This window comes from Colobus angolensis, unplaced genomic scaffold (genome assembly GCF_000951035.1).
Source record: "Colobus angolensis palliatus isolate OR3802 unplaced genomic scaffold, Cang.pa_1.0 Scaffold74, whole genome shotgun sequence".
In the NCBI taxonomy this organism is placed as follows: domain Eukaryota; kingdom Metazoa; phylum Chordata; class Mammalia; order Primates; family Cercopithecidae; genus Colobus; species Colobus angolensis.
The window spans coordinates 12,473,599-12,495,964 of NW_012121154.1; the positions used below are offsets into that span (position 1 = coordinate 12,473,599).

At 39.2% G+C, this 22,366-nt stretch overlaps 1 protein-coding gene across 2 annotated transcripts in view; it reads left to right on the forward strand.

Moving 5' to 3' along the window:
* Window position 1: 1 nt before the first annotated feature.
* The window catches only part of KMT2E (lysine (K)-specific methyltransferase 2E), a 100,623-nt gene continuing 78,258 nt past the window's right edge, over window positions 2-22,366 (forward strand). Inside the window, exon 1 of one of the 2 annotated variants that reach the window (XM_011927755.1) lies at window positions 2-350. The gene's annotated coding sequence lies outside the window, so the exon portion shown is untranslated. The remainder of the gene's footprint in view (window positions 351-22,366) is intronic. The other variant, XM_011927756.1, reaches the window with a different exon arrangement.

Here is a 22,366-nt window from a genome sequence, read left to right on the forward strand (position 1 = left end):
CCGCCGTCGCCGCCATTTTCCCAGAGCGAGAGGCAGTGACACTGAGCGGGCGCAGGGGGCCGAGTGGGAGACCGTACCGGAGTTCGGGAGCGGCAACAGAGTGGGCACAGACACTCCGAGCAGCCTCGCCGTCGCCTCTGCGTTCCTGTTGACTGCCTGGGTGCCCCCTCCCCTACTCGGTTCCTGGTGAAGAGGCTGCGCGCTGCTGTTTGGGGAGGGGGTGTGTGGAGCCGGGTCCTGTGTCCGCAGTGGCTGCTGTCGGGGGGTCGCCTGTTTGCGGAGGTGCGGAGAGACTCCTTGGGGGTCGAGCACATAACGGAGTTCGGGTGTCTCGTGTGTGAACATCACAGGTCAGTGCCTGTCGTCTCCGTGGGAGTTCCTGGGGCTTGCAGGGTTGGGGGACTTGTGTTTGAAGGGGGAGGGAGGTCTCTCATCTTTATCCTTAAGCTGGGGGAGCAGACGTTGACTCTCAGGTGTCTTTGCCGGCGCAAGACGTTGCTTGCTTAAATCGAATTTATCCTTTCTTTTTCCTGACCCTAGAAATGGAGCATTATGGCGGGTTTTAGGGTTGGGGAAGGGGAACCTGGCAGTTAAACCCCCTTGAGAGTGGGAGTTAGGGAGGGGGCGCACTCCTCATTGGCAGCAGGTTAAGGCCGCTTGAGTGAAGAGGGAGGCTTGTGACTGTTAGTAGGGTTTGTGTCGAAGTGGTCCCAGGAGCTGCCAGCGCTCCCTTTTCTCAACCGTGTCTTGTTCAGGTGCTGAAAAGCCATATAGGCCCCATTTTCTTCTTCCATTTCTTGACGGACAGTCTCTGGTATAATGTGCACATGAATACGTAGGGGGTAAGAAGAACGCCTTGGGCATCTCTCTTTGTGGGAAAGGAGACAGCTAGCTCCTCATCCTCCCCTGGAGAGGGTAAACCCGCCCCTGAGGTGGTCACCCCAGTACCCAGCCTTCTGAGTCTCCTCCCCCACTCGTTTTGCATTACCGCCGTGCTTTACTGTGCCGGAGCCTTAGGATCTACAATATGGCTCATTTCAGAAGAGCTTATTTTGACCAAGGCATTGGCACAGACCCTGTGGCAGCAGACACAGATGAGAAACAAACGGTTCACTGTGCTAAACGAGGTGGGGGTGAGAAAAAACAATCCAGAGTGCTCTCTTCTACTGGCCTTAGTTCCGTATAGATCCGTCCTTGCTGGGCTGTGTCTTAAGAATGATACAATTTAAAGTCAAAGAGAAATCGCTAGAGTTAGCTCTAGAGTAAACCTCGTTTTGCCTATTTTGTTCCCTTTTTAGAGATGTGAATAAGGTAAGGTGTTTGGAGTTCTGGAGACCTTGGAGAGAATTAAGTGAGGTGCATTCAACTCTAGGCTGGAGACATGAATACCTATTTGGAAAATAGTCTGTTTTTTCCTTCAGTTTCTGAGATGGGGAGTAAAAACTGAAATTTCCCTCTTTTGTCCTTTACAGATTCTAAAAATGGCGGCCCCAGGCTGATGTTGTGGTAATCTAATCAGCTCGGGTCCTCCACACCCCATGCAGTGCGTTTGTCTGCAGCATATTACAGGCTTATTATGTTTACATGAAAAGACTGGGCTTTTTTTCCTTCCCCGAGCCAGCTACAAAAATGTGTTGATTTTTTACTGCAAATTACAATGCTGTATTTTAGTTGATTAATTTGATTCGTTTTTCCTGAAAGGCAAATAAAATGTCTCCACTTTTGAAAAAAAAAAAAAAGCCTTGCAAATTTCAGTGGTGGTGATGGGTGCGCTTCAACATTAAAAAAATTATTTTGGTACTAATAATTGGTTTTTGTTTGCTTTAATCCAGCCATGTTTTATTCAGTATGCCAAAGTAGATTAAAATGTTTAATAAGTGTATAAGTACAATCTATTTTGTGTGATTAAATGTTTCAATCTAGAGTAAGACATTTCCCAACCACTTCTTGACCCATTTTGTGGATTTTGGTTTTTGTATTCTGTTTCAGCTTAAATTTTAGGGAGCTGTACAAACAAGCCTAAACCTGTTACTTCATTGGGTGTAGAGATGCCATTATATTTTGCCATCCATTTTTCCAATGTATTTAAGCTTTCCTTAAGAATTTTCAAAGTTGATTGTGTATTTGGTAAAGTGAAGCTTCGTGCTGCCTTTAACAATCGTCTTACAGCATACTATCATCATTATGTAAGTTTAAGGCTCCGATCCTTGACTTTTTTTCCTCTTCAAATATGCCCATTTACCTTATAGGATTGTGGAATTTAGTCTGTTTTAATAGACCATAAATAAAAACATTACCATAATAGGGTCTTGAATCCATTTTATGCTCTTTTCAGAATCTTACAGACTGAGACTGAAAATTAAATGATGTCAGGTGTTATTTAACTGTATGTTTTAAAGTGTGAAAGATTAGAATTCACTTTCGTAGTGGGAGTTCTATCTTTTTGGGTTGAACTAAGCAGTGAGATATGAGTGGGCCATTAATGACATTTAATGACCATTCTGATTGTGAACCAATGGAAAGATGAGTGCCTTTCAATCTAGTAGTACTTAAAAAGGTTGGAGAGTATACACTGTTTCATGATTCTTTTATTCCATTGTAAATATTTTAGAGCAGCATTTACTTCATATGGTGACTGTATCAACTAGGTTGGTGATAAGGTTCTAGCCTACGAAATAATTAGAGAAGTAACTGGCTTAGGGATTTTCTACATACCAGTGAGTTTCATCATGGAAGACTGAGCACACAACCTTACTTAGAATATTTGAAATATTTTATTATAAAGTGAAATGTTAGTGGGTAGTGGGCAAGTTTGTGTAGGGATTTGGGGTCAATACTCATTTGTATTTTGATATGAGCAGGTACGTCAGTCCAGATTCTTCACTGCTGTGTGAAGATTGTGCATTTATTTTAAAGGCTAGGTGATTAAGTTCTGTGGTTCAGAAGCTTGGTACTTTAAACTTACTATTCAGTATACAAAGTCAGTGTATTTTTATAAATTTGATTTGTGTGGCCATAGGAGGGAACAGTGTGCCCAATGTTTTTCTTCATAGAGACCTTGGTCAGGTCTATATAGACAAAGCAGTTGAACTTATTTGGCTTCAAATGAAAAATACCAAGTTAGAAATTATAGGAAAAGCTGTCTTCAGTTTACTAGCTTTCTTCGTATTGGCTTGCTTTATTGCTTTAGGTTTTGTTTGTTTCTTTTTACTGGTGGTGGTGGTGGGTGTTTTTATTTTTATTTTTATTTTTTGATGTTTTAGTTCCTGTGAAATAAGACTGGCTTTTTTTTTTTTTTTTAAAGTATTGTACCTTATTTTGAATGGTTACTTTATAAATAACAACGCTATAATTGTTTGTTTTTTGTTAATTTACCATGTGTGTTTTAAGTTAGGATTGTCTAGGCAAATTTATTAAAAGGTTAGGCATAATTTTTGTTCCCAGAGAGTTTTGAAAGAATTTGGTCTCTTGGGGGAAACTAGTCAAATAGTCTTTGTTCTAGGATAGCTGAGTTTGAAGGATTAGTTGTTTATCTGTTTAAGTGGATTTGTAGAAAACTGTAATGTAATTGGAGAGTAAATTTTATTTTTAGAGCCTACATTTTGATCATATATCCTTTCGTTGTCAGTGTAAATGAAAGGATCTCTCTGATCCCAGTTTAAGTGTAGAGCCTCGACGGGTCTCCATTTCCCACCAACTCTGTAGGACTAATAACTGCCCTACAATTTTGGCTTGTCTGACTTCCTCACAGCTTCCAGCGAGAAATCTTGGCCATATATGCCCCCAGTAAGCTCTAGGACTTCTTGAATCTATCGAGGAAGTAGAGAGAAAAGCTAATTAATAGGAGAAAAATTTCCCCTTAGTATATACCTTAGTGGTCTCAGGGAAATAATAATTTCTTAAATTGGCTTCTTAATTTCCAAGAATAACGTACTCATTTTCACTCATCAATCTCCTAAAGAAACCTGTGGTTTAATTTTTAAAGGTGTGTTTTATGTAAACCCTAACAGCTCTGCATTTCTGGAACAGCTTCTGCGTACTAGGACTTAAATGTGTACAACCATAGTGTGCTTAAAATGTATAAAACCAACAGAAATTTGAAGAGCTATCAAAACTGGTTGGGAAATACTAGTATGCAGTTTTTCTCAACAGATGCTATTTTGTGTTTAGTATTTAAAAAATATTTTAATAATGTATAAAAGCTTTTATCTCCAAAGGATTTATTTTTAGCAGATGGTAGGTGCTTAATTATTTCTTGGATGTGAATCTTTTGTTGAAGCAAACACATTTACATGTCAAATACGTAGGGTGATCAGGGACTCTTCCCAGTTATGTGTTAGAATAAATGTTAAATACTTGTATTCTGTGAGACTTTTTTCCCCCAATTTCATGATAGATTATTTATGAGACTTTTTAATATTGAAAATATAATTATTTTTACTTTATGGTAAAATTGCTTTTTGTGTTGACTGGCAAATTAAGAGGAATACTATTTGAAATGTTACTCTGTGAATGTTACTGGCTTTTAGGCTGGGTTTAAAATTGAAGTGGCTCGTATTTACTACCTGTTTTGTAATGTGCAAAAGTTGGGGGGAGCCTTATTTTTTTCTTGACATTAACAGGATAATTTTTTGTATTACCTACAAATTTACTTAATATGGAGGAATAATATTTGTTGTTTTCTACACTAAACTGGAAGTGGATGGTATTTTAACTAAAAATCTTGCAATTGCTATTAAACATTTTACTTTATATAAAAAAGGTGTATTTTACTTTATATAAAATAAATATGAGTATTTTACTTTGTATAATATAAAATGAGTATTTTACTTTATATAAAATACTCATTGTTTAATAGCAATTGCAAGATTTTTAATAGCAGTTGCAAGAGATAGGAATTAACCATATTATGATGCAAATTGCTTTTTGTTATTGTGAACTTCCATGCTAAGTGCTACATTAAAAATCAAATGAAGGTGACCCAGACTAAGTTAATTAGATCTTAATTCAAATCTTTAAGGATAAAAGAAGTTTTTATTAACCATTGGTATCTAGGATGCCTTTTACTTAAATCAGAGTCAGGAAAAGCAGTTGGTCTTGTATTTCACTAGATAACATGTTTTCACTTGATATGAAATCAATTCTTTTTTTCCCTCATGAATAGCTCATAATTGGATTTTATTTTTGGACAGAAAAACTTTTTTTATTGTTAGGTGAATTTTACAGTTTTATTGGAAATCTTATTTGGTTATTTACCAAAACTATTTAAGCTTTTTGGGATGTTGGACATTTTCAACGCAACAGGTCAACAAGGAATTCTTTTTTGATGTGTTGCATTAAGATGCCATCAAAACAGACATTATATCTTTTAATGAGTAAATAACCTATACTTTAAATTAATGTGTAAACTACTTGTTCATTTTTAATTAAAATATTTTGTATTTCAAAACTTTGAAACATGAAATCTGGATTTAGAAAGGATCTGCATGCAGGTCAACGTGATAAGCAATGATCTATGTAGCTTTATTTTTACAACACTTGGATCGAGAGGTAATTTCTTAGCAACTCTTAGGTTGCTTAGAGTTAATCCAAAGGAAGAAACATTCCTTCAGAAGACTAGGACATATCAGATATTAATTATTAAAAATAGGCTGGACACAGTGGCTCATACCTGTAATTTCACTACTTTGGGAGGCCGAGGCAGGCGGATCATTTGAGGTCAGGAGTTTGAGACCAGCCTGGCCAACATGGTGAAACCCCATCTTTACTAAAAATTACAAAAATTAGCCAGGCGTGGTGGCAGGTGCCTGTAATCTTACCTACTCAGGAGGGCAAGGCAGGAGAATTGCTTGAACCCAGGAGGCAGAGGTTGCAGTGAGCCGAGATTTTGCCGCTGTGCTTCAGTCTGGGTGATAGGGTGAGACTCTCTCTCAAAAAAAAGTAAATAAGTAAATTAAAAACAAAAAATTCTTGGTCCTGAATTTTAGTATTGAGAAAGATGATTTTGAGTAATCACACCGGTGTAATAGCTAACTTGGTTAACAGCATTTAAGATCATGCCTGTCTAGCATACGATAATGGATTGAGTTAGTTTTGGTTTGCGGTACTTGTAACTTTAAAGTTCACCTGGCCGGGCATGGTGGCTCATGCTTGTAATCCCAGCACTTTGGGAGGCTGAGGCAGGTGGATCACCTGAGCTCAGGAGTTCAAGACCAGCCTGGCCAACATAGGGAAACCCCATCTCTGCTACAAAAATTAGCTGGGCTTGGTGGCGGGTGCCTGTAATCCCAGTTACTTGGGAGGCTGAGGCAGGAGAATTGCTTGGACCTGGGAGGCGGAGGTTGCAGTGAGCCAAGATTTTGCCAGTGCACAACCTGGGCGACAAGAGCGAAACTGCATCTCTAAAATAAATAGAGTTCATGTAATTATGTTGTCTCATGTTCTATCTGAGACCAAAAATGTTTAAATTTTTTCATTTATGTTGACTTTTGTTTTCATAGGGTATTTAAAATAATTTCCATTTAAAGTCTTAAAAATTTACACTTACAAATTATTTTAAACTTATTTTAGTTGAATAAGTTTAAACTTAAAGATTAAATATGTTTTCCTGTTCTCCTTACTGTTTGGCCTAAGATGAAGCCTAGTGTCAGTGGGTTTTAGTAAAAAGTGAGGAATATGGTGAAAAGAATTAGCCATTACCACTTAGGATACTGTGAGGAAAACATAATTTGAGTCTTTCAGAGGTTCCACATGTAAGCAGAATGTGTATGAGAAAGATACACTCTTCTAATATTTTTGTTTTCTTATTTCACAGACTAATACATGTAATCGTTTCTATTTTTGAGTTTACAGAGAGAGAATCTTGATTTCCTCTTACCATCTTACTTTATATAACACTTAAAGAAAGACAGCATTCAGGAATTTGAAAACCCCATTTCCTCTTTAATGAAGTGGGTGAGATGGGAAGATTCATGATGTGACTAATTTGAATGGTTAGGACTGTCGTCCAGTAGCCATAAATAGGGGTCTGAGGTTGGTCTGATACATAGTAACTCTTACCCAGAAAATAAGTCTCCTTCTCTTTCAATGAAGCTGCTTAATTGGTTGCCTTGACACAGCCTTATTACATCTTACATCATTAAGCCTTCACTGTAACAATATTTTTGAAGCACAGACAAAAGATGAATTTGAGTAGCTATTATTTTCCTGGCACCACAGATACAGAGAGAGATAAGACTGTCCCTGCTCTGAGAGAACCCGTAGTTTATTTTACCTTCTTAAAAGCCTGCTGTCTTAGAGTTTTTTGGATGCAAGGAACAGAAATCAGCTCTAGCTAGCTTAAATAAAGGATTTGTTATAAGGCTATAGGGAAATCTCACATAATTTATTTGAAGAAAGTACAGATGGGCCTCACAGGAATTGGCAAGGTGTCAAAGAGCCACTATTCACCATCTTGATCCCTTCTAATTATCTGAGACTAGTTAGAGAGATGGTGGTGGGGTGGGTGTTTATGGTGTGTGGAGTGGCGTTTCTCAGATGTAAAGCTAGAGAGAGACAGCTTTAATTCTCCTGAAAACAATCCACCTTTTTTCCAGGGATGTTCAAAGGTATTTGGGAGGGCTTCCAAAACTAAATAATTGATACACCAAACTGATGATTCAGTTTTTAATTAAAACATTGCCACACACATATGAGGAATGCTAAAAAAAAAAAACCAAGGTATTTTTGGTTTTTACTTAAAAATAATTTAAAATTTACAGAAAATTTACTTGAATAGTACAAATAACTCTCTTACACCCTGTACCAAGATCACCTGACTTGTGACATTTTGCTGTTTGCTTTATTATTCTCTTTGTATATACACCTGATATTTTTCCTGAACCATTTGAGAGTGGGTTTCATTGCCAGTAGTACTGGCCCCTTTACAGCCCTTATTACTGAAGTATGCATTTCCTAAGAACATGCATGTTTTCCTAAGTAACCAGAGTAGTTGTCAAATTTAAGAAATTTAACATTGATGTAATACTAAATAGTCTATATTCTAGTTTTATCAATTATCCCTGTTATGTCCTTTATTAGCATTTTTTTCAGTACCATTAGCCAATCCAAGATCACAGATTGCATTTAGTTTTGTTGTCCCTTAAGTCTCTTTTGATCTGGAACAGTTTCTCCGTCTTTGTCTTTTATGACATTGGAAGGCTTATTATTTATATATTGCCCCTCAGTTTGGCTTTGTCTTAAGGTTTCTTCATTCAGATTATGCATTTTTGGCTGGAATACTGGATTAGTAATATGTGTTTTTCTATCGTCTGGAGGCATATGATGTTTGTTTGCCCTTTACTATTATGTTCATTTTGATAGCTTGGTTAAGGTGTTGAGTAGTTTCTCTATTGTATAGTTGCTGTTTTTTTGACATTACTAATAAATTTGTGGGGAGATACTTTGAGATCGTATAAATATCCTCTTCTCATTAAACTTTCCTCTTCAAGATTTAGCATCTATTGATGATTCTTGCCTGAATAAAGTTTTTACTCTGTTGGTTGTAAATACACGAAAGTTTTTCTTTTCTTTTGCTTAATTAAAAAAATTTTCTTCTTTTCTTTACTTGGGTATATACATATACACCATGATTTTTAACTGATTTGTTTCTGGATAGTTGGGATTGTGGGAGTTTCGTTTTGTTGTTTTTTCTCTTCCAGTTTTTCTGTAAGGCATATGGGCTGCTTTTAAAATCACAACAAAATAAATTTTAAGAAAAGTATAGATAAGTTAGACAGTATTATATGGATAATATTCCTGCACAGTTTTCCACCCAAATGGGATTTAAATAGTTTCGTGGATGCTGATCTAATTTGAAATCCAGAACACACACAAAAAAGATGTGCTTCTAGTTCCTTATTTAGTCTTTAAAACTATTGCTAAATGAGTCATGAGTTACAGTTGTATTGTTTAGGTTTATGATTTGCTAATGCCAGCAGCTTAATTTCGAAGGGCCGAAAACATCTTTCAATTTTGATACTCCCTTTCTCCATTAAAAAAATTCATTACCCCGTCTGTACTAAAAATACAAAAAAGTAGCTGGGCTTGGTGGCGGGCGCCTGTAATCCCAGCTACTGGGAGGCTGGGGAAGGACAATTGCTTGAACCTAGGAGGAAGAGGTTGCAGTGAGCTGAGATTGCATCATTGCACGCCATTCTCAGTGACAAGAGTGAGACTCCATCTCAAAAAGAAAAAGAAAAAAAGATCGTTAAGCAATTTTTTTTTTTTTTTGAGACGGAGTCTCACTCTGTCGCCCAGGCTGGAGTACAGTGGTGCGATCTCAGCTCACTGCAAGCTCCGCCTCCCGGGTTCACGCCGTTCTCCTGCCTCAGCCTCCCTAGTAGCTGGGACAACAGGCGCCCACCACCAGGCCTGGCTGATTTTTTTGTATTTTTAGTAGAGACGGGATTTCACTGTGTTAGCCAGGATGGTCTGGATCTCCTGACCTCGTGATCCGCCCACCTTGGCCTCCCAAAATGCTGGGATTACAGGAGTGAGCCACAGTGCCTGGCCCCGTTAAGCAATTTTTAAAAAGTAAAATAATATTTTTTGGAAAACCATTAAGATAGGTTCTTTTTCACATACATTTCACATTAATACTTTTTAAAAGGGGGTTGGTGAGATGGTATATACACAGATGGTAATACAGCAGAGCATGAAACATCTGTAACTCTAGGGCAAAGCGGTATATGGTTTCTAGAACTTTGTGATTAAAGAAATACATACTCAGAAAGGTTAAGAAGAACAAAAACAGGGAAAGAAACAGGAAAACACTTAGACTTTTATTACATTATAATAATACTCATCAGTTTTATGTATTTTCTTTCAGTGATAGCAAAATGTTGGTAGTGAATTTGGATGATTTAATTTCTTTGGAAATTTTCAGACAGCAGAAGAAGAAAATTTTGAGACTTATGGAGTGCGTATTCTCTAAAACTTAAAATTTTCTTCTGAGAAAATTAAGATAATCATATTTCGCAACGATGGAAATTAATGAAATACAGTGAATACTTACCATTTGGTAGGTGCTTTAAAAAATAATTTGAATTGACTGTGTGCAAATGTCTTAACAGATTAATGGAGGTTCAGTTTGTGGTACTACTAAGTCTTATTTTAGTGTTTAAACAAAAGGTATGGCGAAAGGTACAAAAACAAGCCCCATGGTGAACGAAAGGATTTTCTTTCAGGCCAGAACTCCCATCCTGAATGTGTAAAGGAGCACCTTAATTGACTGAAGTTAAGAATCTACATTTAGAATTGACTTAAGAGATCGCTTTGTTATTTTTTTCTCACTGTGGCCCAAAGACCTCATGTATCAGTTATATTAAAATGAACATTCTTGGGGCCTCTTTCCAGACCAGTATAATCAAATATTTAGAGTGGGTCCTTGAATTTGCATTTTAGTACTGGCTCCAGCTCATTTTTGTATTCCAGTTCTCCGCTTTTATTTTATAAGCAGACTGAGCCCCAGAGAGTTTAAATGATTTTCCCAAGGTCATAAAGTTAGATAGTGGTTAATCAAGGTTTAAAATTTAGGTCCTGATTCTTGGCGCTTTATACTTTGCCAAGAAATCATGCTGGACATTTCTCTTTAAAAGACAGGCCACTATTTTCAGAGTCTCTGAAGTAAGCAAATACTGGCTTTTTTACAGTGTCATGTGACAGATTCTCTGCTGCTTCTGTGTATTCCAGTTCAAGATGATTCATTGGTTTCCAGAACCTATAGGCTACTTGGATAAGGAGCTTGAATTGAAATCACAGCAGTACAAATTGGGATCAAGTTGTGGTTGGGCCTTGAATGCCAGAATAAAAGCATATGTACTTAAGAGGAGTGCTACTGAAAAATTTGCACTGGGGAATGACATATGGAACATGGCTTATTTACCTCCAATCCTTAAGATGTAAAAGTAACATATGTTTGTTAAAAGGACTCAAAACAGTACTACTTTAAAAGCTGTATTGTATAGAGTAGAGACTCCAGAACCATACCGCTTTGGTTTGATTGCTCTCAAACCAGGTTGTACTACCTTGGGCAATGTTTTTTACCTCTTTGTGCTTTTGTTTCTTGGTCTGCAAAATGGAGATAATAAATAGAACCTATTTCTTAGAGTGGTTTTGAGAATTCAATAAGTTAATTGGGGTAAAATTCTTAGTAAGCTCTATAGCCTTTTCTGTGATAGTTATTTCTGGAAAAAAGTAAATCTCTGACTTCTGTGTATAAGGTCTATCATATGCTAAGGTGATCACTATTTATAGTTTTTTTTTTTTCTAAAATGTTTTATGTAGGTACTGTAGATGTTTCCTTAATCTTCATTTAACCAGTGTGCAGGATAAATAATTCTTTTGAAAATACTAATGTCCATGTAAGTTGTATGAATGTAAACAACTTTCTGCTGCTTCCACCATTTGAGTTGAATGCTCATGGAAATCATAGGTTTGTTCCCAAATTGGCTAATTCCATTGTACTTGTAATGTGTTTATATTGTTCTATTAAATGTTACATAAACCAATGATAAATGAATATGAAAAGAGAACTGTGTAAAAACAAACTAAGTTAAATGCTTTGGAAAACTTGATGAAGGCAAATTAATTGCTGAAGAATATTGTAGTCAGGTTAGGTGTGGGCAAGATGACTAAAAGATTATAGGGAAAAAATAGAAATCTAGAAGGAAGTCTACTTTCAGATTGCCCTAGAAAAATCTAGGTGACTTATTTTGAAATATGTTGAACAAAAAACTGTAGACAATGCATTATTGATCTGGTTTATGTAGGAACAAGAAACTAGAATTCTAGTCAGGCGAGCTATACTCAAAGAATACATTTCGGCTTGAAACTAAAAAATTGATAAGGACATTTTAAATTAAAAGTACAGTATTTAAGATATATTTTTTGTAATTCTCCATATTAACCTTGATGAACTCACAAACATCTAGTCTCTTGTGTATATGTAAATTTAGATTTCTTTAATTCAAAAGGGGATGGATCCAGTTACATACTGTAACTCTTTTGGTTATTTAGTGTCTTGGAAATCTAAAAATGGGACTTTAGGATCTGTATCCAGTGGGATTTATAGGACTCTGCTAGATGAAATAACAGATTTCAAGTGGTTCTGGAACATACCAAGATCCAAAGACCTTTGTTGTCTTGTGAGATTTAAATTCTTTTTTAGGGAACTTTTGAACTCTGATAATACTGTAGTGGCAGATAGTTGAGTGCCTTCCTATGTAAAAGCATCATAGTAGCTATCAATTTTGTTTTGTTCATCTTGCACATACTGCTTCCTAAGGGAAATAAGTGATGATTGTGTTGGTTAATATCACTGGAGTCAGATTGTGTGGTTTTTTCAAATGTAAGCCTGTAATTGGTGTACAGTAACCTAGTTGCTGTGTATTAGTATTAATCGTTAGCTATACATTAATCTGTCAACCGTTTGATCTTTGAATTGTATGTTAAAACTGGCAAATCTCATGGATGTGATATGGTTGTACCAAAAGACAAATGCTGTTTTGTTGTGTAATTGCTTTGAGAATAATTGTGAGAAACTGGTATTTATCATTTAAATTGATCTAGAGTGATAGTGCAAGTTATAGGTCAGATTATGTTGGCATAGCTTAAAATTTCACTTACAGAAGTTTAAAGTTGATACCTCTTACCTCCTAAAGTAAATAGTTCATTAAGGATTTTGGGAAAAGCAATGCTAGTTCAATCCCCAGCTACACACAGCAATTTCCTCATGCTTAAATGATTTTCATGAGTGGCTGATGAGCTGACTATATGTGGATTATTTTTCATTTATCTATAATCCCTTTGCAGAAAGGCCCCACCCCTCTTTTTTTTTTTTTTTTTTTTTGATGTAGGGTCTCGCTCTGTCGACCAGAGTGGAGTGCAGTGGCACGGTCTTGGCTCACTACAGCCTTGATCTCCCAGGCTCAAGCGATCCTCCCACCTCAACCTCCCAAGTAACTGGGACTACAGGCGCCATGCCACCATGTCCGGCTAATTTAAAACAAATTTTTTTTTGTAGAGATAGGGTCTCATTAAACAGCCCATGCTGGTCTTTCACTCCTGGGATCAAGCAGTCTTCCCACCTCAGCTTTACAGTGAAGCTGGAAGGTGAAAGTGAGTGTAGTCTGTCTCATAGCAAATGTACTGGTCCCTTATAGGACTCATTGTATCCACCAACCTCATTCTTGACATTTTATTTTTGCCTGTATTCTGAATTTTTTCAGAGATTGTGTGCTTTTTTTGAAGTTCAAGACAGGCTACTCTAAAAGCTCATGTGTGTTTGCATATGATTGCACACTGGATGTGTGGATCTATTAATTCCATAATTCATTTTTTGTGTGTAAAATGCATAGACATTTTCTTTCCTTAAGCTTCAACTCTCTAGTTGTATTATACTAGTCTTCCCATTTCCAGGTTTTTGTTTTTCTATTTACTGTATGAAGAGGAGGAAGCTGATCTTGGGATATTGTAAGTCTTGGAATTAAAAGACAGGAAAATGCTGTAGAAGTAAAACTATTTAAACTTGAAAGTATTTACATATATATATATTTATAATTAATTTTGGTCCCTTACTGATTTTATGGGTTTATTAAGTACTTAGGAATTAAGCCTACTCTTACTTTAATCTTAAGATTTTTATAGTAAATATTTTAAAATACATTTGAAATATTAAGATAACTATTCAAATACAGTAATAGAGTTGCTGTTCTTTCACCATTTGCTTAGTGGCCAACAGTATTCTGATTGGAATTGATTATTATCATTGGATTGAATAATATATTTTTTGTGTATTCTAAGAGACAACTAACATTAATAAATAAATACCTACACTGTATCTACATATCTTACTCTGTACAACAAGACAGATATTTTGCTCATTTTTTCCTGAGTGGCCTAGAGGGACTGAGACTTTTTTTTTTCTTGAAACAGAGTCTGGCTCTGTCGCCCAGACTGGAGTGCAGTGGTGTGATCTTGGCTCACTGCAAACTCCACCTCCTGTGTTCAAGCCATCCTCTCACCTCAGGCTCCTGAGTAGGTGGGACCACAGGCATGGGCCACCACGCCCGACTAGTTTTTGAATTTCTTTAGAGACTGGGTTTCCCACATTCACCCTGCTGGTCTTGAACTCCTGGGCTCTAGTGAACCGCCTGCCTCGGCCTCCCAAAGTGCTGTGATTACAGGCGTGAGCCATCAGCCCAGTCAAGACTGAGACATTTCTGTTTTCTTTTTCCTCTTTCTTGCTTTTTTATTTGAGGGACGGTCTCACTCACCCAGGCTGGAGTGCTGGCATGATTTCAGCTCACTGCAACCTCCACCTCCCATGCCCAAGCAATTCTCCCACCTCAGCTTCCCGAGCTTACCTCAGGTGCTCAGCTTCACCTGCAGCACCGCACCTGGCTAATTTTCATTTTTTGTTTTTTTGTAGAGATGGTGTTTCACCATGTTATTCAGGGTGGTCTCTTTTTAACTCTTGAGCTCAAGCGATCCCCCCACCTCGGCCTCCCAAAGTGCTAGGATTACAAGTGTGAGCCACCGTGCACGGCCTGAGACTGAGACATTTCCTAGGGTCACATAGCTAAAGAGTGGCTGTTCAATAATTTGAATTAAAGTCATTTGAAAATTTTTGTTGATCCTTTTATAAAGGACTAGTTCTTGACAAGGTAATGAGAATAAACAAATCATTAATCAAAGGCAACTACTTAAGAAGACTACTCTAAGGCTGGGCACGGTGGCTCATGTCTATGAGCCCAGCACTTTGGGAGGCCGAGGTAGGTGGATCACTTGAGGTCAGGAGTTCAAGACTAGCCTGGCCAACCTAGGGAAACCCCTTCTCTACTAAAATACAAAAATTTGCCAATTGTGGTGGCGCACGCCTGTAATCTCAGCTACTTGGGAGGCTGAGGCGGGGGAATCGCTTGAACCTGGGAGGCAGAGGTTGCAGTGAGCTGAGATCGAGCCACTGCACTCCAGGATAAAAACAAAAAACAAACAAACAAAAAACTACTCAAAGGTACCCTTGATTACATTGGATTGCCATAGGTCATTTCAGGTGTTGTAAGAGCAATATAATTTTGTTCATTGCCCGTTCCCAAGCACCTAGAGCAGTGTCTAGAACATAGTATATGTTCAATAAATATGTTGAAAGAATGAATTTGATTTGCTTTTAAAATAATAGAATAGTTGTACTCTGAGGGAAGTGGGAAATACTTAAACAATACTAAGAATTCCATTCTTTAGAGACAAATTACTTAGAAGTTGATAGTGACAAATCAAAAGGGTTGTTGATTGTTGGATTATTCAGATGATGAAGATGATGGTAGGGGCCATGGAGGCTGAGGAAGAATGAGTCTTAAACACTGAGGAGGCACAAGAGATTGGGTGGCTGGATATAATAGGAGACTGGAAGGAAAGAAGGATTAAGAGGAGAATGACGATAGTGATAAAAAATAGAATGAAAGAAGATGTGTGGAAAAGAAAGTTTCACTTTGAAGGCTTGATTTTTGAAGTGATGGCAGATATCATAAATGTACATCCAATAGATGGGAATAGTAAATCAAACAAATGAAAGATTGAATCCAGGATTGATGGGAGACTAATAATGGGTTGCCTGGGGGCAACTACGTTAGTAACATTCGTCAGTGGCAGGTTTTGTTTTTTCATGTTCATTTAAAGGAAGGAGGAGAGATTGAATGTGTTAGAAAAAAGGAAATTGTGGTTTAATCAATAATAATTTAGGTAGTATCTTAGCCACTGAATTACAGGCTTTGAGGTAATATAGAAATACCTCAGTTCTTGCTATGGAGTCAAATAGATGATCTAATTGTGGAAGTATACATTTAACAGCTGTTCTAAAATAATGTGTGTCAAAATATAAACCAGTAGTTAATGTAAATAGTACATTCTTTAGGAGGTTAAAAAGGGAAGACATTAGTGTAGAACAAGTTTTATAGCTGGAGCAGTCTTTTGAGATAAAGACTAGTCAAATTGTTATTTACGGCTGAGGAAACAGCCCTTAGGAGGTTGATCTACTAGATATTTTAAAGCTATCTAAAATTGGGAAGGCTTCAAGGAAGCATTGGTTCTTGAAGGTCTAATATGATTTTTATTGGATGGGAAAGAAAAGGAAAAGAAAATTAGTGAATTTGAAGAGGAATGAGCAAGGTTATGCCAACAATAGCAAAAAAGACTTGCATAATCAAAGGAGTTATAGATTGGATTATTAGTATGGAACAAGGTAACCTGATAAAATGTCAAGATTAGGAACTTGACTGAAATTACTGTGAACTACACTTTTTTGAATAGGTCAAAGTCAGGAGGAAACTAGTGGCTTTTGAAGTATAATATTCTGTCCAATGTTGTAACCAATAGTTCTAAAATAGAGCACTGGTGTGAATGCCCTTTTAGTTTTTTGATAAGGCATTCAGGCCATATCTCAGACCTACTACATGAGAATCTCTAGGGTAAGGCCTAGGAACCTATCATTTTCTTTTTTTTTTGAGACGGAGTCTCGCTCTGTCGCCCGGGCTGGAGTGCAGTGGCCTGACCTCAGCTCACTGCAAGCTCCGCCTCCCAGGTTCACGCCATTCTCCTGCCTCAGCCTCCCGGGTAGCTGGGACTACAGGCGGAACCTATCATTTTCTACTCCTATCCCCAGGTATATGAAAAGTAACAGTTGTGGATCTATGTTTGAGAACCAGTGATTTAAAAGCCAAGTTAGTATATGGAAAGAAACTACTTAAAGAAGTATTCATTGCCCAGCTCTGAGATAATAAAATGTAGACAGTACCATCAGAAAGATTTGTTTAAATTCTTTTAATTAGATTTGATGCACATTGTTTTTAGAGAGGGAAAGAAGAAAAGTCTCAAGTTTTCTAGTATGAAAGAAATGGATTCAAAATAGTGATAGAAAGCATACTTAGAAGGAGATAGGAGAGGGAGGACAACGTTTTACTTGAGATTAAAGAATGACAGAATAGGCCGGGTGCGGTGGCTCACTCCTGTAATCCTAACACCTTGGGAGGCCAAGGTGGGTGGGTCACTTGAGGTCAGGAGATCGAAAACAGCCTGGTCAACATGGTGAAACCCTGTCTCTACTAAAAATATAAAAAACTAGCCAGGCATGGTGGCAGGTGCCTGTGATGGAGGTACTTGGGAGGCTGAGGCAGGACAATCACTTGATCCCCGGAGGTGGAGGTTGCAGTGAGCGAAGATGGTGCCATTGCACTCCAGCCTCGGCAATGAGAGCGAAACTCCATCTTGGGGGTTGGGGGTGGGTGGCAGGGGGGTGGAGAAAGAATGACAGAATAAAATAATTGCCAACATTGTTTTAATAAAAAACATGCTCTTGTTTGGTTATTTAATGGCTGAAAAAGATGGGGCATGGTGGCTTATGCCTGTAATCCCATCACTTTGGCAGGCCAAGGTGGGCGGATCACTTGAGGTCAGGAGTTCGAAACCAGCCTGGCCAATATGATGAAATGCCGTCTCTACTAAAAATACAAAAATTAGCTGGGGATGGTGGTGGGCACCTGTAATCTCACCTAATTGGGAGGCTGAGGCAGGAGAATTGCTTGAACATGGGAGGCGGAGGTTGCAGTGAGCCAAGATTGTGTTACAGCACTCCAGCCTGGTGACAGAGTGTTGAAACTATCTCAAAAAAAAAAAAAGAGAGAGAAAAAAAAAAAGACCAGGCATGGTGGCTCATGCCTGTAATCCCTGCACTTTGGGAGGCTGAGGTGGGTGGATCACTGGAGGTCAGGAGCTTGAGACCAGCCTGGCCAACATGATAAAACCCTGTCTCTACTAAAAATATAAAAATTATCTGGGCGTGGTGGCGCGCCTGTAGTCCCAGCTTCTTAGGAGGCTGAGGCAGGATAATCTCTTGAACCCAGGAGACAGAGGTTACAGTGAGCCGTAATCACACCACTGCACTCCATGCTCCAGCCTGGGTGATGCAGCAAGACTCTGTCTCAAAAAAAAAGGCTAAAAAGTAATAGTGATCAAACCCAATGGTCTATATAGGTTAAGTAAATAAAAGATAAATGGGGCTGAGCGCGGTGGCTCAAGCCTGTAATCCCAGCACTATGGGAGGTCGAGGCAGGTGGATCACCTGAGGTCAGGAGTTCTAGACCAGCCTGGCCAACATGGTGAAACCCCGTCTCTACTAAAAATACAAAAATTAGCTGGGCGTGGTGGCGCACGCCTGTAGTCCCAGCTACTTGGGAAGCTGAGGCAGGAGAATCGCTTGAACCTGGGAGGCGGAGGTTGCAGTGGCTAAAGATCGCACCACTGTACTCCAGCCTGGATGACAGAGCGAGACTCCATCTCAAAAAAAAAAAAAAAGTGTTTGCAGGATTTTTTTTAAAAAGTTATTTTGTTTTACTTATTTATTTTTTTGAGAGACAGGATCTTGGTCTGTTCCCCAGGCTGGAGTATAGTTGTGCTATCATGGTTCACTGTAACCTCAGACTCCTGAGCTCAAGTGATGCTGTCACCTCAGCCTCCTGATTAGCTGGGATTACAGGCACATACCACTACACCTGGCTAATTTTTAAAAAAATTTTTGTAGAGACAAGAGTCTTGGTTTTTTGCCCAGGCTGGCCTCAAACTCCTGGCCTCAAGCAATCCTCCTGCCTTAGCCTCCCAAAATGTGGGATAACAGGTGTGAGCCACCATATCCAGCCTAGGATTTTGTTGTTGTTTGATTTTTAATTACAGTAAGCTTTGACACTATTTTTTGAAAGAGTAAAAAATATTCTACTCAATATGTCCTTTGGACAAGTAGAATATACCAGTGAAACAAGTTTTCCATATCAAATTTTAAGTCAGTATTTTCGTTTAGCTACTGATTTTCAAACAGTTCTTCAGGTGTACAGGCGTGGACATTCCCTGCTATTTTTTTAAACCACAGATATAGCAAATATGAAGTACAAATGCCTACTGTCCCCATTGGCAGACATCTCTGTGGCATTCTCCCTTTATATTTGACTTTCTTAGTATGGCACTTCAAGTGGACACTAACAATTACTGGTTAAAGCATAAGAGATAAAAACTATTTTTTCATGTTACAATCAAAAGGATGCCTAGATTTCTGTGTTAATATTTCATGTATAGGAAAATTGCTACCAGTGCTCAAAAAGAGTTTAAAGGCCATAATTTTAATGTCATTTTAAAAAGTTAAACTTTTAATTTTGTGATAATTATAGATTTGCATATGGTTGTAAGAAATAATAGAGAAATTCTATGTATCTTTACCCAGTATCTTAGTCCATTTAGTGTTGATGTAACAATACCTGAGACTAGATAATTAATAAAAGGTTTTTTGTATTTTTGCTTGTTTGTTTTTTGTTTTTTATTTTGAGACAGAGTCTCGCTCTGTTGCCCAGGCTGGAGTGCAGTGATGCGATCTCGGCTGACTGCAAGCTCCACCTCCTGGGTTCATGCCATCCTTCTGCCTCAGCCTCTCGAGTAGTTGGGACTACAGGCGCCTGCCACCACGCCTGGCTAATTTTTTTGTATTTTTAGTAAAGACAGGATTTCACTGTGTTAGCCAGGATGGACTCGATCTCCTGACCTTGTGATCCGCCTGCCTCGGCCTCCCAAAGTGCTGGGATTACAGGTGTGAGCTACTGCACCTGGCCTAAAGGGTTTTTTAGTTCACTGCTCTGCAGGCTGGGAAGTTCAAGAAGCATGGTGGCATCACAACATGGAGCAAAATCAAAAGGGAGGTGGACACGTGTGAAAAAGCAAAACTCAAAGGGTGTTATGGCTAAAATTTTAACAACCCACTCTCTCAGGAACTAATCTATTCCTCAGAGAACTAATCTATTCTTACCAGAGATAATGCTCTCACTACCACAATACTAACACCAAGCCACCCACAGAGTCGGGGCCCTCATGATCCAGACACCTCCTGTTCAAGGCCCTACCTCTTAAAGGCTCCACGTCACAACCTTGCTTCACTGGAAATAAGGTTTCAACATGAGTTTTGGCAGGGGCAAATCTTATTCAAACCATAGTACGCAGTTTCCCTCAGTGGTAACATCTTGTAAAATTGTAGTACAGTGTCCTGACTAGTGTGTGTGTTTGTTTTAAGAGACAGGGTCTCCCTTTGTTGCCCAGGTTGGAGAGTAGTATGATCATAGCTTGCTGTAATCTCAAACTCCTAGGCTCAGAAGATCCTCCTACATCAATCTCCTCAATAGTTAGGACTACAGGCATGCACCACCATGCCCAGCTAGTTTTTTTATTTTTGTAGAGTTTGGGTCACACTATGTAGCCCAGGCTGTTCTGAAACTCCTGGCTTTACGTGATACTTCTGCCTCAGCCTCCCAAAGGGCTGGAATTACAGACGTGAGCCAACACACCTCACCAAGACCAGAATATTGACACTGATACAATCTTCTCATTTTATTCAGGCTTCCCAGTTTTATTTGTACTCATTTGTTTGTCTAGATTTAGTTCTGTACATTATGATCACATAAATGTACCTGTACCCAACCACCACAGTTAAGGTATAGAACAATTTTATCACCACAAGAATCCTTTTTTTTTTTTTTTCTTGAGATGGAGTCTCGCTCTGTCTCCCAGGCTGGAGTGCAATAGTGCGATCTCAGCTTACTGCAACCTCCCCTCCCGAGTTCACGCCATTCTCCTGCCTCAGTCTCCCAAGTAGCTGGGACTATAGGCGCCCACCACCATGCCTGGCTAAGTTTTTGTATTTTTAGTAGAGGCGAGGGTTTCACCATGTTAGCCAGGATGGTCTCGATCTCCTGACCTCGTGATCCACCCACCTCGGCCTCCCAGTGTTGGGATTACAGGCGTGAGCCACAGCGCCCGGCCCACCACGAGGATCCTTAGTATTGTTCTCCTACGTAACCGTACCTACCTCCCTCTACCCCTTTTCTTCTGAATAACCTATCCTCCATTTCTATAATTTATTACTTTAAGAATGTTATATAAATGGAGTTAGTGTGTAACTTTTTGAGATTGGCTATTTTTTTTTTTCTTTTTTGGGATGGAGTTTTCGCTTTGTCACCCAGTCTGGAGTGCAGTGGTGCAATCTCAGCTCACTGCAACCTCTGCCTCCCAGGTTCAAGCAATTCTCATGCCTCAGTCTCCTGATAGCTGAGCTTACAGGTGCCCACCACCACACCTGGCTAATTTTTTTTTTTTTTTTTTTTTTGAGACAGAGTCTTGCTCTGTCGCCCAGGCTGAAGTACAGTGGCACAATCTCAGCTCATTGCAAGCTCCGCCTCCTGGGTTCACGCCATTCTCCTGCCTCAGCCTCCCGAGTAGCTGGGACTACAGGCGCCCGCCACCATGCCTGGCTAAGTTTTTGTATTTTTAGTAGAGGCGAGGGTTTCACCATGTTAGCCAGGATGGTCTCGATCTCCTGACCTCGTGATCCACCCACCTCGGCCTCCCAGTGTTGGGATTACAGGCGTGAGCCACAGCGCCCGGCCCACCACGAGGATCCTTAGTATTGTTCTCCTACGTAACCGTACCTACCTCCCTCTACCCCTTTTCTTCTGAATAACCTATCCTCCATTTCTATAATTTATTACTTTAAGAATGTTATATAAATGGAGTTAGTGTGTAACTTTTTGAGATTGGCTATTTTTTTTTTTCTTTTTTGGGATGGAGTTTTCGCTTTGTCACCCAGTCTGGAGTGCAGTGGTGCAATCTCAGCTCACTGCAACCTCTGCCTCCCAGGTTCAAGCAATTCTCATGCCTCAGTCTCCTGATAGCTGAGCTTACAGGTGCCCACCACCACACCTGGCTAATTTTTTTTTTTTTTTTTTTTTTGAGACAGAGTCTCGCTCTGTCGCCCAGGCTGGAGTGCAGTGGTGCGATCTCAGCTCACTGCAAGCTCCGCCTCCTGGGTTCACGCCATTCTCCTGCCTCAGTCTCCCGAGTAGCTGGGACTACAGGCGCCCGCCACCTCGCCCGGCTAGTTTTTTGTATTTTTTAGTAGAGACGGGGTTTCACCGTGTTAGCCAGGATGGTCTTGATCTTCTGACCTCGTGATCCGCCCGTCTTGGCCTCCCAGAGTGCTGGGATTACAGGCGTGAGCCACCGCACCCGGCCTAATTTTTGTATTTTTAGTAGAGATGGGGTTTCACCACGTTGGCCAGGCTGGTCTCGAACTCCTGACCTCAGGTGATTCACCCACCTTGGCCTCCCAAAGTGCTGGGATTACAGGTGTGAGCCACCGCACCTGGTCATAAACACAAATTTTAAGACTTTGAGACTGTATTTTCCCACGTTTGTGGTGTTTTAATGCATTGTTACAGATTGAATGTAAATTTGTTAAGTAGAT